The sequence below is a fragment of the Myotis brandtii genome, unplaced genomic scaffold (assembly GCF_000412655.1).
Source record: "Myotis brandtii unplaced genomic scaffold, ASM41265v1 scaffold126, whole genome shotgun sequence".
Lineage (NCBI taxonomy): Eukaryota > Metazoa > Chordata > Mammalia > Chiroptera > Vespertilionidae > Myotis > Myotis brandtii.
Window position 1 is genome coordinate 2364067 of NW_005354425.1, and position 13037 is coordinate 2377103.

Consider the following 13037-nt stretch of genomic DNA (forward strand, 5'->3'; position numbering starts at 1 on the left):
CTGGCTGCCGGCTGCCATCTTGGCTGACAGTTAATTTGCATATACTCACTGATTAGCCAATGAAAAGGGTAGCGGTCATACGCCAATTACCATGTTTCTCTTTTATTAGTGTAGATGCTGTCATATGGTTACTAGATTTATCAGGGTGATCACTTCATAAGTATATAAATGTCTAATCACTGGGTTGTACACTTGAAACTAATAAAATATTTTATGTCAACTGTAGTTGAAAAAATGAAGTTATTTTGTTAAATTTTTTATTGATTAAGTTATTACATATGTGTCCTTACCCCCACGTTACCCCCTATCCCCCCACTCATGAAGTTATTTAAAAAAAGAAAAGAAAAATTGAGCTTCAAATCCTAATTCTTAAACTGACTTATTGTGTGACCACGGACAAGTGTCATAACTGTAACTCCTTGGCATTCTCATCTGTAAACAGGTACTTATTTTACCTGTTTACATATTGGTTATTAGAGGAATTAAATAAAATAATGCAGGTTTAATGCTTTTGCATTTGTGCAGTCATCATAGGTATTTTATACTTTACATCTGTTTGAGGTCTTGTGATTTTTAAAATGTGTTTTAAAATGTTATGTGTGTTATAGCTGGGGTTATTTTTTAATTTGGTGGAATACTATAAGCAAGTTTGTATCTCATTTGATATGTGTCACATAGTAAATACTGATATTCTGTTAATGCTAGCTTTAAAAGACGAAGAGCCCTGGTTAAAGGAGAAGATAACTAGCATCTCACTTCTCTCTAGGTAAACCACATTATGGCTGTCTCTGATCAAGGCACCATTCCATGCCTAATGATAATATGCCTTCATTGCAAGCAATTAAGAAAAGACTATTGCTGCCCTATACATAAACTTAAATATATAAAGTGATAGCATTATGCAGACCATGGATGGTAGTACTAATTTCATGGAGGCTAATCAGGCGGAAATTTCTCTTCTTGTAACAGTGACTGAACAATATTTCCAGGTATAATTATGCAATCTCTGTGGTTTAATAATACAATTCTAGTGTTAGAAAGAATTGTCCAAGCCTTGAAAATGGGCAAAAGAGAGTCATTTCCGAGGAGTGCTGGGAGATATGCAGTGGGTCCTCTAGGGTTTATCTGATTCCATAGTTGCAGGCACCTTCAATTAACTTGCTATATTACAGTTCTGTGGGAGTAGCTGTTACTTGTAGAAAACCGATAGCAATGAAAATCATTCTTGATCGTGGATATGCAAATGCATTTTGTATAGTAAAAATTCTGCCCTGTAGAAAAGATAATTTCAAACACTATATTTTATTGCTTTATAGGATATTAACCATTGTTGCAATTTTAAGTAAATTCATTTAAGCATTCCTGATTATCTCCCAAATTTTTACTTGAACTAATCTTAAAACCATACTGCTTCCTTCAATATAATTAATGAATTCCACAAGTAAAATCATAAACACATTTTTACATTTTTTATTTAAATAACAATTATGCTTTAACTCTTTGAAAATTGTAATTTAATGCCAGTTCTGCTTGTATTTTTCTAAAAATAATAAGGAAGAAAAAAACCAGTGCTAGAAAGAATTTAGTTTTTAATTACATAGAAATACTAGCACATTGTACAAAATATATAAGAAAGTTCACTGCAGTATTGCTTGCAACAATGAAAAACTTGAAACGACCTATGAGTTCATCAAGAGGAGACTAGTATATAAGATACATACTAGGGGAATACTGTGTACCCATTTAGATGATTGAAGTAGGCATATATATATATACTAGAGGCCTGGTACACAAATTTGTGCATGGGTGGGGTCCCTCAGCCTGGCCAGTGATGGGGGCCAATTGGGGCCGGCCGGCCAGGGGGAGGGACCTCAGGAGGTTGACTGGCCAGTTGAGGGGAGGGACTGTGGGAGGTTGGGCAGCCATGGGAGGTTGGCTGTGGGAGGGCATTGACCACCAGAGGGCAGCTCCTTCATTGAGCGTCTGCCCCTTGGTGGTCAGTGCTTGTCATAGCAACTGCGTCCATCAGTCATTCGGTTGTTGGTCATTTGGTCACTTAGTCTTTCATATATATGGATACAGACATGATATGATCACTAAGTTTTTGTTATATAAGAAAAGAAAGTTACAAAAGCCCAGAGTAACCAGAAGGAAGGAAATAATAAAGATCAGAGCAGTAATAAACAACATAGAGACCAAAAAAAAACACCCCAAAACAATATAAAAGATCAATGGAACCAAGAGCTGGTTCTCTGAAAGAATAAGCAAGATTGATGAACCTCTAGCCAGGCTCACCAAGAAACAAAGAGACAGGACCCAAATAAACAAAATCAGAAACGAAAGAGGTGAAATAACAACAGACCCCACAGACATACAAAGGATTCTAAAAAAATACTATGCACAACTCCAATAAACTGGACAAACTCGACGAAATGGATATATTCCTAGAAAAATACAAGCTTCCAAAACTCAATCAGGAAGAAACAAAAAAACTGAATAGGCCAATAACTACTGATAAAAATGAAACAGTAATCAGAAAGCTTCCAGCAAACAAAAGCCCTGGACCAGATGGCTTCACAGGGGAGTTTTACCAAACATTCAAAGAAGAATTAAAACCAATCCTTCTCAGATTATTACAATAAATTCAAGAGTAAGGCACACTTTCAAGCTCTTTCTATGAATCTAGCATTATCCTAATCACTAAACCAGTTAAAGACACTACAAAGAAAGAGAATTACAGGCCAATAACCCTGATGAACATAGATGCTAAAATCCTCAAAATTCTAGTAAACTGGATCTAGCATTATATTAGAAAGATCATACACCATGACCAAGTGGGGTTTATTCCAGGGATGCAAGGATGGTACAATATCTACAAATCAATAAAGGTGATACATCACATAAACAAATTGAAAGACAAAAATCACATAATCATATCAATTGATGCAGAAAAGGCATTTGACAAAATCCAACGCTCATTCTTTTTTTAAAAATATATTTTATTGATTTTTTACAGAGAGGAAGGGAGAGAGATAGAGAGTTAGAAACATCGATGAGAGAGAAACATCGATCAGCTGCCTCCTGCACATCTCCTACTGGGGATATGCCCGCAACCAAGGTACATGCCCTTGACTGGAATCGAACTTGGGACCTTTCAGTCCGGAGGCCAACGCTCCATCCACTGAGCCAAACCGGTTTCGGCAACCAACACTCATTCTTGATAAAAACTCTCAGCAAAGTGGGAATAGAGGGATCATGCCTCAACATAATAAAAGCCTTATATGACAAACCTACAGCCAACATCATACTCAATGGGCAAAAACTAAAACCATTTTCCCTAAGAACAGGAACAAGACAGGGATGCCCTCTTTCACCACTCCTGTTTGACATAGTATGGGATATCCAAGCCATAGCAATCAGAAAAGAAGAAGAAATAAAAGGCATCCAAATTGTAAAAGAAGAAGTAAAATTGTCATTATTCACAGATGACATGGTATTGTACATAGAAAACCCTAAAGACTTCATCAAAAAACTACTAGACTTAATAAATGAATTCATCAATGTAGCAGGATACAAAATTAACACCCAGAAATCTATGGCTTTTTTATTCACCATTAATGAACTCCACAGAAAGAAAACTAAAAAATAAAATCCCATTTATCATTGCAACAACAAAAAATTGTAGATACTTAGGAATAAATTTAACCAAGGAGGTAAAGGACCAGTACTCCAAAAATTACAGGATGCTGAAAAAAAAGATAGAGAAAGACATATACAAATGGAAGAATATACCATGTTCATGGATTGGTATAATCAACATCATTAAAATGTCCGTACTACCAAAAGCAATCTATAGATTCAGTGCAATCCCTATGAAAATACCAATGGCATATTTCAAAGACCTAGAACACACTCGCCAAAAACTCTTCTGGAGTAAAAAAAAATACCCCAATTAGCTGCAGCAATATTGAGAAAGAAGAACAATGTTGGAGGGATCACAGTACCAGACATCAAGCTATATTACAAAGCCACTGTTATCAAAACTGCCTGGTACTGGCACAAGAACAGACATAGACCAATGGAACATAACAGAGAACCCAGAGATTGATGAAAGCCATTATGCTCAATTAATATTTGACAAAGGAGGCAAGAACATAAAATGGAATCAAGACAGTCTCTTCAATAAATGGTGTTGGGAAACTTGCAAAAAAAATGAAACTAGACGACCAACTTACACCATACAAAAAATAAATTCAAAATGGATAAAGAACTTAAACATAAGATGGGAAACCATAAAAATCTTAGAAGAAGCTATAGGCAGCAAAATAGCAGACATTTGTCATAGCGATATTTTTACCAATACAATACAGTTCTTAGAGCAATGGAAACTAAGGAGAAAATAAACAAATGGAACTACATCAAAATAAAAAGCTTCTGCACAGCAAAAGAAATCATCAACAAAACAATAAGAAACCCCACTGCATGGGAGAACATATTTACCAATACTATCTCTGATAAGGGTTTAATCTCCAAAATGTATAGGGGAACTCTATAACTTAACAAAAGGAAAATAAACAATCCATTCAAAAAATGGGCAAAGGACCTAAATAGACACTTTTTGAAAGAGGACATACACAATGCCACGAGACCTATGAAAACATGCTCAAAGTCATTAATTATCCAAGAGATGCAAATCAAAACAACAATGAAGTACCATGTCACACCTGTCAGGATGGCTATCATTAACAAATCAACGAACGACAAGTGCTGGAGAGGATGCAGAGAAAAAGGAACCCTCTTGCACTTTTGGTGGGAATGCTGACTGGTGCAGCCATTGTGAACAGCCTCAAAAACTAAAAATGGAACTCCCATTTGACCCAGTAATCCCGCTTCTAGAAATGTATCCCAAGAAAACAGAAACACCAATCAAAAAGGATATATAAATCCCTATGTTCATAGCAGCAAAATTTACAATAGCTAAGATTTGGAAACAGCCTAAGTGCCCATCAGCAGATGAATGGATTAGAAAACCGTGGTACATCTACACAATGGAATACTATGCTGCTGTAAAAAAGAAGGAATTCTTACCATTTGCTACAGCATGGATGGAACTAGAGAGCATTATGCTAAGCAAAATAAGCCAGTCAGTGAAAGATAAATACCACATGATCTCACTCATTTGTGAATTATAATGAACAACATAAACTGATGAAAAAAATAGAAGCAGACACATAGAAACATCGAACAGACTGTGCAGTATATGAGAGAAGGTGGGGTGTAAGAGGGTTAAGATCAACTAAAGGACTTGTATGCATGCATATGAGCAAAACCAATGGACACAGACAGTAGGGGGGGTGTGAGGGCTTGTGCTTGGGAGAGGGGGTTTTGGGGAAGAGGTTGATGGGGGAAAAAGGAGACTCATGTAATTCTTTAAACAATAAAGAATTTAAAAGAAAAGCAAGTTACATAACACTGTGAATTATAACCCTACATAAAGTACAAAAATGAATTTGTATACAATATCCTATCTAATAAAGAGGTAATATGCAAATTGACCATCACTCCAACACACAAGATGGCTGGCAGGGGAGGGCCATTGGGGAAGATCAGGCCAGCAAGGGAGGGCAGTTGGGGGGGATCAGGCCAGCAGGGGAGGGAAGTTGGGGGGATCAGGCCAGCAGGGGAGGGCAGTTGGGGGGTACTAGGCTTTCAGGGGAGGACAGTTGGGGGCCATCAGGCCAGCAGGGGAGAGCAGTTGGGGGTGAGATCAGCCCAGCAGGGGAGGGCAGTTGGGGGTGACCAGGCCAGCAGGAGAGGGAAGTTGGGGGCAATCGGTCTGGCAGGGGAGCAGTTAAATGTTAATCAGGCTGGCACGGGAGCGGTTAGGGGGTGATCAGGCTGGCAGGCAGAAGTGGTTAGGGGCAATCAGGCAGGCAGGCAGGCAAGTTATCAGGCTGGCAGAAAGAAGCAGTTAGGGGCAATCAGGCAGGCAGGCGAGCAGTTGGGAGCCAGCATTCCTGAATTGTGAGAGGGATGTCTGATTGCCCATTTAGGCCCGATCCCACACCGGGCAGTCGGACATCCCTAAACGGGCAGTCGGACATCCCTTGAGGGGTCCCAGATTGGAGAGGGTGCAGGCTGGGCTGATGGACATACCCTCCCCGCTCCCCCGTGCACGAATTTCATGCACCAGGTCTCTAGTGCTTTATAATAAAAGGCAAATAGACTGAACGGGGAACAACCTGAACAACCGAACAACTGGTCACTATGACTTGTGCTGATCCCCAGGGGGCGTGTGTGGAACATGGCGGGCATCAGCCATGGTGGGATGGTGGAGCAGGTGAACAGAGGCACCAGACCAAGGTGGGATGCCGGTTGCTGTCACTGGGGTGAGCCTCTGGTTTTTACTGAAAATTCTTTGCTCCTGCATGCCGCATTCCTGCTCAGCGCTTGCCCCCGCTGCTGATGCCAGCCCTGCTCACACCCGCTGCCAGCACTGGTCCCGATCGTCTCTGAGGGCTTCTCCACCTCCCCCTGCTCCTGAGGGCGATCGGGGCAGCAGCCCCCGCTCGCACCCTCTGACAGTGCCGGCCCCAATTGCTCTGTGCCATCAGCAGGTGAGAGCGGGGCTGATGCTACAAGAGTGTGGGAGCAGAGGTGGCGAGAGCAGGGCTGCTGGCAGACAGGGGACCAGGGGCCGTGGTGGGTGGGGCCAGGTGGGGGCTCGGAGGATGGGCTGAGTCCATCCCTTGTGCCCACTGAAGCCTCACGGCCCACAGTTCCTTTCAAGGTGCACAAATTCATGCACTGGGCCCCTATTAGCCAAATATATATATATACACACACAATTCTAAAACATGAATAAACTGGTAGTAATGGTTATCTCTGAGGTATAAGCTTCAGAAAGTATAAAGAGACTTTCAATTTTTACTGTCCACATCCATGTTGATCATTTTAAAAACTAAAACTTGTGCATTTTGGTAATTTAAACAGCAAAAGTAAAAGAAAGAAATGATCAACTAAGCAACAACAATTTTTTAAAAACACATAATTTTTAATCATAATTCAATAATAAAATAAATCTCTCTCAGTCAATATGGACAGACAAAATGTTTTAATAAGTAAATAAATGAAAGATGAGACAAATCATATTTATAGAAGAATTCTAAAATGTACATGTGTGTATGTGTGTGCACACAAGTGCATGTGTGCTTGATAAACTACCTTTCAGGAGGTAGAGCTTCATTTCCCCCCTGCTTTGAGTGTGGACCTAATGATTCAGTTCCAAAGAAAAGAGTGTGAAAAGGTAAAAATAATACCATTACAGTGGAGACATTTGGAAACTACTACTCCCTGTGATAGACAGAATAATGGCACCCCTGCAGAGATGTCCATATCCTAATCTGTGGAATCTCTGAATATATTATTGTATTTTGCAAAGGGGAATTAAAGTTGCAGATGGACTTAAGGTTGACAATCAACTGGTCTTTGTATAGTAAGATTAATCTGGATTAACTGGCTGGGTCCAGTATAATCACAACAGTCTTTAAATAGAGAGGAGGAAAGCACATTAGCGTCAGAGACAGATGTGACTATAGAAACAGTGTCAGAGTAATACAATGTGAGAACCACTCAGCCCCCAGTGGCTCGCTGAAGATAGAAGAAAGAAGCAATGGATGGAACTGAGAGAGCATTATGCTAAGTGAAATAAGCCCGTCAGAGGAAGATAAATATCACATGATCTCACTCATTTGTGGAATATAATGAACAACATAAACTGATGAACAAAATGAAACAGAAAAGCATCAATCAGACCCTCAAACCTCAGAGGGAAGGTAGGGGAGGGTGGGGGTAAGGAGGAAAGATCAACCAAAGGACTTGTATGCATGCATATAAGCCTAACCAATGGACACAGACAACAGGGGGGTGAGGGCATGAGTGTGGGGGGTAATGGGGGGATAAGGACACACATATAATACCTTAATCAATAAAGAAATTATAAAAGAAAAAAAAGAGGCAATGGGCCAAGGAATACAAGTGGCCCCTAAAAGTTGGATAATGCAAGAAAATAGATTCTCCCGTAGATTCTCTAGAAAGAAATGCAGCCATGCCAACACCTTGTTTTTAGCTCAGTCAGATCTATATCAGACTTTTGAAGGTAAATGCAGAAAAATGGTATATGATAACAAGTTTGAATTAATTCTAAAATTCAACATTTTTAATCTCCCCCTACATATTTTATGTTTTAGATGACATACTTTACGTAGTGTATCTTGTATATGTTAACTAATCATTGTAGTTACATTTATTTTCACTACTTTTGTCTTTTAACCTTCATACTAGATTTATAAATAACCAATCCATTACCTTTACTATATATATAGTAAATATATATATATATTTACCTTTACCAGTGAGATTTATAAATTCATATGAGTTCTTGTTCCAATTAAAGCCTTTTATTTTCAGTTTAAAGAAGTCCTGCTCACATTTCTTGAAAGTCCTGGTTTGTGGTGATGAAACCCTTAGCTTTTGTTTGTCTAGAAAACTCTCTCTCCTCCAGTTCTGAATGATAACTTTGTTGGGTGGAGAATTCTTGATTGGAAGTTTTCTTTTTAATTTTGCCACTTTGAATGTATCAATTTCACCACTTTGAATGTATCATGTCACTCCCTTCTGGCCTGCAAAGTCTTTGTTGAAAACTCTGCTTATAATGTTATTAAGGTCCTCTTGTGCATAACAAGTTGTTTGCTCTTGCTGCTTTTAACATTCTCTCCTTGTCTTTAACTTTTAACATTTTAATTATTATGTATCTTGATGTGAGTCTATTTGGGACCATTGATTAGTTGCTTATGTGTTTGGCCTTGGTGCTGGTGAGTATGAGGACACACACTCTTTAAGAGCTGTCTCTCAGTTTTCTATAAACTTATGGGTGGTTGTGGATGTGAGCAATGTTGGTTTTCAAAGCTAGATATTTAGGGGATTTGTCTCTCAGGTACAAGTTTTAAAAGATAGGGTGCCCCAGTAAAGGAAACCATCAACAAAATGAAAAGACAAACTAATAAATTTGAGAAGATGTTCACCAATGATACATTCAATAAGGGGTTAATATTGAAAAATATAAAGAACTCATAGACTATAACACAAAATGATACATAATCTGATTTTAAAATGGACAGAGAACCTGAAGAGACATTTCTACAAAGAGGACATACAGATGGCAACAGACATATGAAAAGATGCTCAACATCACTAATAACCAGAGAAATGCAAATTAAAACCACAATGAGATATCATTTCATACCTATCAGAATGGCTATATCAAAAAATTCCACAAACAACATATGTTGGCAAGGATCACCCAGTAAGTTATATAAGTGTCCAACTACTGTATACCTGAAACTAATACAATATTGAATGTCAACTGTAATTGAAAAATAAAAATTAAAAACAGAAAATGTTTTAAATAAAGATAGGGTGCCCTATGTGGGGTTCAAACCCTTCACTTCTCAGAGAGAACCACTGGGTTTTGAGTTCCTTCTCAATTGTTGGTCACCAGGCCGAGGGTAGGGTTTATGGCATGACTGTCTCAGCCTTTCCTACCCTCTTTGATGAAGACTTTTTTCTTGTTTGTCTCATATAAGAGTAACTCAGCTAGATTTTAGGGGGGTTCTTCATAGGAAATTGTTACATATGTAGCTGTACATTTAGTGTTCTTGGTAGGAGGTGAGTTAAGGACTTCCCTACATCACCATCTTAAACTGGTAACCTCTTATCTTCCTGATGATAGCAATTCTTACAGGCATGAGGTGATATCTAATTGTGTTTTTGATTTTTATATACCTGATGATTAGGGACCTTGAGCATCTTTTCATGTACCTGTTGGCCATTTGGATATCTCCTTAGAAAACATCAATTTAGGTATTCAGACAAATCTTTAATGGATTTATTTTTATATTGAGTTGTGTGTGTTATTTAAATATTTTGGATATTGACCCTCTATTCGATATATGGTTTGTAAAAATTTCCTCCCTTTTAATGTTGTTAACTCTTTCTTTTGCTGTGCAGACATTTTTAAGTTTGATGTGGTCCCATTTGCTAACTTTTGCTTTTGCCAGTTGTGCTTTTGGTGTCATATTAAAAAAACTCATTGCTAAGACCAATGTTGAGGAGCTTCTTCCCTACATTTTCTTCAAGGAGTTTTATGGTATCACATCTGATGTTTAAGTCTTAATCTATTCTGAGTTAATTTCTGTCAGTGGTATAAGATAGGGTTTCAGTTCTATTGTTCTACATATGTTTATCCATTTGTAAGGGTGTTGTAGGACACACTTCTTGAGGTTGCATTTACATAGCCAGCACATTGTTTTGGTTTTAAAAAGTGTTCCTATTTGTAGGTAACGATGTATGTGAGGGGCCAGTGAAGATTATGGAGGAGTTAAACCTCCTCGATCCTGTCACTACTTAGCATTCTCATATCTAACAAACAGAGCAAGAGAATTCTAAGGCTGGTTTAATTTTCTTTATTTCCGTTAACTTTCCTGAACTTTTAGTACAAAATTTTTACTCTTTCATTTGCTTTACTTTATATTTTCATGTCTAATCCATATTTCCCCCTCTTTATATTATCCTAATCAGGTATGATTTGATATTCAGATAAATAATTAACCTGCAATTCTTATGACTAAGTAAGTGGTAAACATAAGTATGTCCATGTACAGTGGAATTTCACACATGGTAAACTAATGATATAGAGATCATTATATCTTCATTATTATCTTATAAATGGGAAAACAAACAAACAATGAAACACCAAAGTCTCAGAGAAAAGTTAAGCAACTTGCCCAGGATCGTATATGGCAGAGCTCAAATGTGTCTATTTCTAAAGTTCATGTATTTTGGCTACACAAAGCAGACTCCACACAGTAGGCACATTGTGGGAAAAAAACAGGCCTGATTTGACACAGTTCTTTGAGACAAAAAGACCATTCAAGGGAAAAACAGTGATTGAAATCATGGGTAATTTTTCATTGTCTTGTTATAATGTCTTTTTTGTGTGCCTTGCATGAATGGGAAGGCCCAAAGCCCTTTTGTCTGTTCATTAACTAATTATCATCAATAGAAACCTTTTAAACCATGGCTAGCCATTCTGTCTCCTACTTCTTTATTTGTTCTGTTAAAAGCAGCATGATACTTAAAGTAATAGAAGAGGCAAAGACAATAGGAGACATTTCTTATAAAAAGTGAATCTTTAGTTTCTTTTGTACTGATAATATCAATTCCTCCAGCAACCTCCTAGCACACCCACATTTATAGACATAGTCATACTGACCGTATCATACAATGCCCCTTCTCAAACCAGAGCACTTTAGAAAGTGTTTATTGGTTACACTGAGTTAGGCTAGGTTGTGATGCAGTATATATTTTGAATTATATGGATCCTCCATTCCTAAGGTCAGACCCTGTTTCAAATTACTAGTTCATCATTTTAATAGAGATTAATAAATCAAACATGTCTCAAAATTATGCAAGGATCTCATTAGCTGAAGACAAAGTTTGTGAAATTTTATTCCCCCAAAAAGACGTTCAAAGTACACCACTAATTTGAATTACTGAATAACAAATTTTTCTGAAAATAAAATCAGAAAGTCTCCCCAATCACTATTTTGTATTATCATTGTGTTTAGTAATATACACTTAGCATTTCTCTCAGAGGTGTAAGACATACATATTTGTCAGTCCCAATGTGTGAAATAACTATATTCAATGCCAAATTTTCTCTTTTCTCGCCTTCTTTTACTTAATATATTAAATATTTATAAAAATTAATCTAGCATTTTATATTACCCCTTAGATGCAGTCTAATTTCATTAACTTTTGAACTTTATCGGTAGTGAAACTCCTTAAAGAGTTGGAACAAATTATGTATTCATTCTGCTAAATACGAGATAACATGGTAGTTGCATTCAAGAAAGAAATACAAGTAATCCTATATAATAAAAGCCTAATATGCTAAGTGTCTGGTCGTCTGGTGACCAGTTGACTGTTCAACCAATCAAATCATAATATGCTAATGAAATGCTCGCTATGATGTGCACTGACCACCACAGGGCAGACAGTTGACCAGTTGACCAATCGCTATGACATGTACTGACCACCAGGGGGCAGAAGCTCTGACCAGTAGGTTAGCTTGCTGCTGGGGTCTGGCCAATCCAGACTGAGTGAGATGGGCCGGACACACCCTGGAGCCCTCCCACGGTCCCTCCCCAGTTGGCCAACCTTCCATGTCCCTTCCTGGCCAGCCAGCCTTGATCGCCCTGATCCAGACTGGGCAAGATGGGGCTGGACACACCCTGGAGCCCTTCCACAGTTCCTCCCAGGTCCCTCAGCCTGGCCTGTGTCCTCACAATCCGGGACCCCTTGGGGGATGTCGGAGAGTTGGTTTGGCCCAATCCCACAGGCCACTCCCCTTGGGAGGGTACCAGATGCAGGACTCATGGCTGGTGAGCTCTGCTGCAGCAGCGCAAGCCTCTCCCAATTGTGACTGATTGGGCATGAGCCCGGGGCAAAGTGCAGTGGGGCTGGGATATGCAGGAGAAGAGGTAGGAGCTGCAGGAGGCATTGGACTGTGGGTTTCAGCCCAATCCCTGCAGGCCACCCTCTAGGGACCTCACCTGTGCATGAATTCATGCACCGGGCCTCTAGTAGATTTATAAAAGTTAAAAAAATTGCTCTGTGCATTTGTTTTAAAAGTAGAAGATGGAAAAAGAGACTCCTACTCCCAGGTTTATATGCATCCCTACAATTTAGATAAAACAATGTTTTGCCCTGCAACTATGCCTACCCTGTGTCACGTAGTTCTGTAAATATTCAGTGATGACTGAGGAGTCTGTTCAGGCAAAATATACAGTCTGTTGGCCAGAAACATAGCCTATACTAACATACTTGCCCAACAGCTCCAAATCACATCATTGGTTTTAAAGCCAAATAAAGGCTTTTCATACATATCTCAAAACAGATTAAATACTGGATATTTT